The following is a 7,024-nucleotide window of genomic DNA, read 5'->3' as shown; positions in this document are numbered from 1 at the left end:
ATTCGATTCTGAACACTAATATTTCAATTGCGTTTATATGGTGTCCTACACTTTTCGATCGGCTTGCTACAAATTTTTACAATTAAAATCACGCTAATAGGTGATGCTAGAACAATGCTGATCGTACGAGAATTCTTTATATTTTATTTAATTGCCCCATTCGAAATATTGATAGTCTGATTGCTACTAGGTGATGATATATCATTTTTGCATTTTATCTCACTAATCAATCTTAAACGACAAGAAGAACGATTACAATTAGTTGAATGCGTCAAATTTTAGGTTTTCAACGCGCTATATCCAAAGTTTCTACGATATAAAAAAATCTGATATTCTGTTAATTCTATTGAGCTGAACGCTATAGATCCCTCGTCGCTCGAAGATCAAGGTCGTTAATGTTGCTACCTCGCTACGTTTCTTGGAAGTTCTTGGCAGAATGCCTGATGTAATACCACTCTAGCTGCACACATTCCTCCGCTTAAAAAACGCTAAGCGATCATGAGACTGTAATTCGATCCTCGATCCTTCACTTTTAAGTTTCAAAAAAACTTCAAGTCAGTGCTGCGAGATCGGGAAACTTTTGGGCGCTTTGCGCTGTAAGCATCATTCTATCTTTTTCCCGCAGGTAATAAACGATAAAGATAGAATGACGCTTAAGCGCGTAAGCGCCCAAAGCGAACGCACCAAAAGTTTTCCGATCTCGCAGCACTGCTTCAAGTAAAACCAACGGCACACGATACTTGTTTTCGTGTTGGATTGTTTGCTGGATGGAAATACTCTATTCTGATTGGTCCGTCTTCAGAAATGCACCAATCAGAACAGAGTATTTCCATCCAGCAAGCAATCCAGCATGAAAACAAGCATTGTGTGCCGCTAGCTTAAAGAGGCGTCTACATTGGAAGTAAGCAGTAACAAGTAGTAAGTAAGAATAAGTAATTGGCCAATCATAGTTGATTATTCTTCTCACATTCGACTGTGGTTGGTCAATTTCTTACTCTTACTTTCTACTTCTTACTACTTTCTTCCAATGTAGACGTCCCTTTAGAGTTGGATAGGAGAATAATATCATGCGTTCCAAATTTATTTCTCGCACATCTGGAATCTCACCTTTCTGTCACTTGATAATCTTTCGAGACTTATCACTCGAGAACGCGTGATCGGACGAAAATGCGGTTAGCACGTCGATGACTTATTTGGATAGGAGAATAGTATCATGCATTTCAAATTTATTTCTCGCACATCTGGAATCTCACCTTTCTGTTACCTGCAATGTCGAGGTTTATCACTCGAGAACGCATGATCGGACGAAAATGCGGTTAGCACGTCGATGACTTATTTGGATAGGAGAATAGTATCATGCATTTCAAATTTATTTCTCGCACATCTGGAATCTCACCTTTCTGTTACCTGCAATGTCGAGGTTTATCACTCGAGAACGCATGATCGGACGAAAATGCGGTTAGCACGTCGATGACTTATTTGGATAGGAGAATAATATTATGTGTTTCAAATTTTTTTCTCGCACACCTGGAATCTTACCTTTCTGTCACCTGACGATCTTTTGGGGCTTACGATTAAATGCGCTCATTAATTGTGCGTCTTAGGAAACGACATGAAAGTAAGTCTCGATATAATTCTTCTAATCTTTTATGAGATACAAATTATTTATAATTAAAGCTGATATTTAAGTTGATTAAGCTGATATTTAAGCTGATATTTAAGTTTGATATTAGGACTGATTCTCTATCCATGCGTCAGAGAAAGTCTGGTTGCAATAAATAAGTATGAATGTTGTTAGATGAATCTTACATTTATTTATGTTAGGTACGATGAAATGCTTGCCAAGCTCTAGGATTAGTTTTGGGTCACAACCCAGACTCAATATTACCATCTTCTTGGAAGGTACGTACATACTTCAAATGTATCAGCGAAGGAATTTATTTTATTGAAATACAAAAGTGGATATTTTTATAGGTTCAAGTATTTCCAGTGCTCACTAATTTGATATGTTACAGTTCTAATTTCAAAGTCCGCACTAACGTCGCATGGACATTGTCCTCATGTAATTATTACAGCGAATATACCATGACATTATGGAGAAGCGTCATTTCAGCCTTTGAAAATGCTCAGTACGTTCCAAGCTATGTAGAATATTCGCATCAAGTCATGCTGATTGAACGAGTGAGTATATTTGCTGACACTGTGCATTTTTTTGATCTTGTCATTCGTGTAACCAAATACAAAACGTATCTTTTAGCTATGTCTTACTCTCTGCCGCTTGCACAGAAGAAACAGAGTTGCAAAATCTTTGGATGGAAATTGGTGATCATGTGGGGAAAGTTTCTAATCTCATGAAAAAGTACCAGATAGTGCGTATAACATAAAGTACAAAAGATTATTATTCAAATAGTAGTTTTAAAAATAACTTATTATATTTATATACGTATATTTATCGAGTGTTATATTGCAGGAAACTGTGCTGCCTGAAAAACTAGGGGATTTAATTAAAGCAAGAGCACAATTGGAGCAACATACAAAGAATGCTCGAGACGTTGAAAATCGTCAAATTGCTTAATTATTGGGAAATATATTTGAAAAAACTAATCGCTATGACAATTTAAATGTAATATCTACAATATAAATTGATAAAAACTAGTAAAAAAAAAGGAAGAAATGGAAAATTTCCTGACAAACTTTCTTTGCACTAATTATCTTAGTGTTCTTTTTATAATTAATATTTAACGATACTAATATTTTTATTATGTTAACCTTTGGAGAACCGGAAGCCGATATATCGGCGCGATTGCTGTATCAGCTTTTTCCCCATTCAATCCAAAGATATTGACAAAAAAGTTCTAGCTCTTAAAATAAAGTTGATAAAGAAATAGCCGGTCCTCAGAAGGTTAATATTATATGTTTAAATTTGCAAGTTATATTAATATTTAATATAGAAAAAGAATTTATATTAGAAGTTATATTTTCAATTCATATTTTGATAAATTATTTTATTTACTTATTTGTAAAATATAATAGAGAGAGGAAATTTGTATTGTGTAATAACTGTATGTAATATTGTCTAATAACTGTATGTAATATTGTCTAATTATAGAATTAAACTTGCTGGTTACAAATGTGTCATAAAATTTTAGATCAAACTAAAATATTAACATGTATTGTCATGTTCCATTTTCACATTGCTTGTTACTTCAACAGGTACTTTTGATTTTCTTGATTGTATCCCAGATAACATAGAGAATTAAAAAAGAATCTAAAAAGAATTCTAGTACATCACCAATTCTGAATTCATTTTCAGATGCAAAAAGAATTCTTCAGAATTCAGTTCAATGAAAAGAATTCTTTTTGCATCTAAGAATGAACTCAGAATTAGTGACATGCGACTGAAGTCTTTTAATTCTCTGTGGGTGCTTTCCAGTTACACTGTGTTGCACAAAACCAGTTTATTGGTTGCATATTATCTTACAAGATATTTTAGATAATATGTGACCCATAAACTGGTTTTATGTACGTGTATGTCAAGATGTGTTAAGCAATTGGAAAGCACTCTGTGTTATCTGGGCTGTTTACCGTTTTTAGGAATGATGTGGTGAGCATGAGAGAGAAATTCTAGTAGAAATAAAAGACATGTTTCAAGACTGAAATTGATGAAACTTCTTTTTTGAAATAGAGAAGTTGCAGCTTTTCTCTTATTCATTTCTTACTTTATCTCTATAAATAGCGGTGTCCTAATTCTGACTTCAGGAACTCTAAGTAAGGATGTGCGATTTATGAAACAATGTATCGCGATGTGATCTTTTTTAAGAATCGCAATGAATGCGATATATCGCATCATAATTGTGTATCGCAAATATGATTTTAAATCGTGCGCAATTTTGTAACGCAAGTGCGATTTTGAATCACACGATTTTATATCGCTAATTATTAATCAGGGAATTTGGGACACGATAGGAACCGTAATGTTTAAAAATAAATGTTAAACATTAAAAATAAATCAACTCTCTTTCCGTACTGCATCAAAATATTCTTTAAAATGTACACTATAAGAAAACAAATTTTACTGTGGAAAGAATACTTAAAAATAAAACTATAATAAAGTTAAATGATGTTTATTTAAAAACACCATTTAACCTCATTATGCTTACTACGTGGGGTGTGAGACATTTTATAAAACTTGTTTATTTCTAAATCATTAATTGTAGCAATCTTCAATAATCTTCTGAAAATATATATAAAAATATAAAAATCATATATAAAAAGAAATAATGTGTGTAACTTAATATTTTAATAACATTTTAAGGCTGTTAGTGACAATCCCATTATGCCTCTAAATATAAGTTAAGTATAAATTTGGATTAGATAAAATACATAATAGATGTAAAACATTATAGATTGTCGAGCGATAAAAGTGCAATTGTGTATCGCATTGCGATTCAAGGAAAAAAATCGTATATTTCAAAATCGCGCATTCCTAACTCTAAAGGGACGTCTACATTGGAAGTAAATAGCAAGAAGTAGGAAGTAAGAGTAAGAAATTGACCAACCACAGTCGAATGTGAAAAGAATAATCAACTATGATTGGTCAATTTCTTATTCTTACTTCCTACTTCTTGCTATTTACTTCCAATGTAGACGTCCCTTTAAGGTGAATGGCCGCAGCGAGTAAAGACCGCTATCTCTGCTGCGTAGTAGGGGGGAGGGGAGGAATGGGGCTCGCTGCGCGATAACGTGTACAATATAATAGCCATATCACACTGGCGACTACGGCTGCGGTTGCGATTATGTCTCTTGATCAGTCAGAAATAAGCTGCTAGCTACTATTGCTTTTCTCATTAGAGATATAATCGCAGCCGTAGTCGTGAGTCACTAGGATACGGTCCAGCAAGCGCTACAAATGTTTTATAACGTTTTTACTTCTTTCTCTTTCTTCATTTGAATCCAAGAAATAGAAAAAGAAAGAGAAACACTGCGCAGCATTTGTAGCGGTTACTGGACCGCGCCCGCTAGTGTGATACGGCTATAAAGGTGCCAATACATGGGAGCGTTCCAGCGTCGAGGGTTAAAGCGTTAGCCAATCAACGTATCAGGTCCTAGAAGTATACTTGTAGTTCTTGCGGAAAGTGGCACGTTGATTGGTTACCGCTTTAACGCTCGACGCTCGATGCTCCTATGTAAAGGTACCTTAAGGTGACTTCCGGGAGTCGCGCGCTCCGTATTCCATTCATCACGCGTCGCGTGGTGTATTATCTACAGTTCGCTACGTAAAGCGTCTTCTACAATGGCAGTAGGAGTAGTAGTAAGAAATAAGCAGTAAGTAAATAGACCAATCACAATCGATTATTTTTGAAACGTGAGAATGGAATTGGTCAATTTGCTTACTGCTTATTTCTTACTACTACTCCTACTGCCATTGTAGAAGACGCTTAAATAAGCCCGAACGATCTAGAACGCGGATCAGTACAATCGTTAACAATTCCATTTGTAGACGTCGTAACGACTTCAAACAAAAAGCATTGGAAAGGGAAAATTACCGTGCTCCCGATGGACGTGAAATCTAGAGATCCTGTAATAAGAGATAGGACACCATATGTCAACGTTTTGATTGGCTGCGCCATGTTTGGGATACACTTCCGGTTAGGATCATTAGCTGAATGACAACACAAGCAGTGGTCTGTTCTTTTCAGCTGCACTGGCTGCACTGGTTGCACTGCTGAACTGGTGCAATAAGTTAAAGTGAGATAAATATACTTCCGGTTTGGACCCAAACATGGTAAATCTAGTATTTACAGGCAACGGTGTCCGATCTCTTATTAAAGGATTTCTAGTGAAATCGTCCTTCTGTGAAGTAAGGATCAAGTAGTGTAGTCCTGTAAGTATGAAATACATCGATTTTCGTGTTTGCGTTAAAGTGAACATTAGTTATTAATCTATGTTAAGGAGCTATTATTTGATTGATTAAAATCAATCTATGTTAAAGAATCTTTGTTAATGGGAAACCTTTGTAGTGTGAAGCGATAATTTTCGACGAATAAAGTATATACAATTAAAAAGAAAAGTAGAATAATAATAATAATGGTAAATTTTATTAGCAGCAAATATTTTTTGTCGTAGCGCCGTTGTTCAAATAACTAATAAATTTAGCTTTGGCAACGACATCAATTATCCCTATTTCAATAACATCTTGCCGCAGCTATTAAACTGGAAATTAAACTAATTGTGTTTTAGCTTCTGTGGCTAATTTTTTTTGCGTGTACATCATACACTGTCACTTTTGCTTCTGTTAGAATCGATTATTCCACAAATTCATAATTAGTGGCTCGTAATTTGATGCGCTTGTTTAACTTTATCGGGAAGAAAGTGTTCTTACTGTTTCGCAAAGTAGGGCCCTTATAGAAATATCATACTAAGAATCATTGATAATTACTTATTGTCAGTATTAAAAATACTGGATAATAAGTAATTATCAATGATTCTTAGTATGATATTTCTATAAGGAGGTACAACGAATAAAAAGATTGTCCGTAATATTTGGGGTGAATCTGCGAACTCTTCATCTTGTCTAAAAACATTACGAAACGATGAAGAAACTTATTTTTGCTGTTCACTTTCCCTCATGACACATACACGCCATTTTGAGGGAATTCGGCCCGAATGGCCAGACTCTGTATTCTAGGGATTTTAGGTAAATCGACCGTCGTCACGTCCGGCTCGGACCGTTGGCTGAGTGGCGTTGGGGAGGGGAGGGCGGAGCGCAGCTGGGCCATGCAACACGCGTACGTGAGCATGTGCTCGAGCGTCACACCATAACACTAACCGTCGAGATGAACGCATTGGGAGTTGCCGCGTTATTTTTTAGATTATTCCGCGCCGATTTTTAATACCGCGTTTCGACTTCGCGACAATTGAGGCGATAATTAAGATAAATTAAGAAATTAATTAACATGTACTCCTCATGTGAGCAGGTGTTGCAGGTTTTACCACGATAGGTAATTACCGCGTTTCATTTACT

At 35.5% G+C, this 7,024-nt stretch overlaps 1 long non-coding RNA gene across 1 annotated transcript; it reads left to right on the top strand.

The window, feature by feature from the left end:
* Positions 1-1,046: 1,046 nt before the first annotated feature.
* Positions 1,047-2,593, top strand: LOC116846099. Its single transcript, XR_004378394.1, has 5 exons — positions 1,047-1,618; positions 1,825-1,902; positions 2,016-2,181; positions 2,258-2,369; positions 2,471-2,593. It is a non-coding gene; the product is annotated as an uncharacterized LOC116846099 (long non-coding RNA).
* Positions 2,594-7,024: the final 4,431 nt, after the last annotated feature.

The sequence above is a fragment of the Odontomachus brunneus genome, unplaced genomic scaffold (genome assembly GCF_010583005.1).
Source record: "Odontomachus brunneus isolate Ranch 3 - 2012 unplaced genomic scaffold, Obru_v1 Obru_scaffold_060, whole genome shotgun sequence".
Lineage (NCBI taxonomy): Eukaryota > Metazoa > Arthropoda > Insecta > Hymenoptera > Formicidae > Odontomachus > Odontomachus brunneus.
The sequence above is the reverse complement of the archived record's forward strand: the minus strand, read 5'-3'. Positions and strand labels throughout refer to the sequence as shown.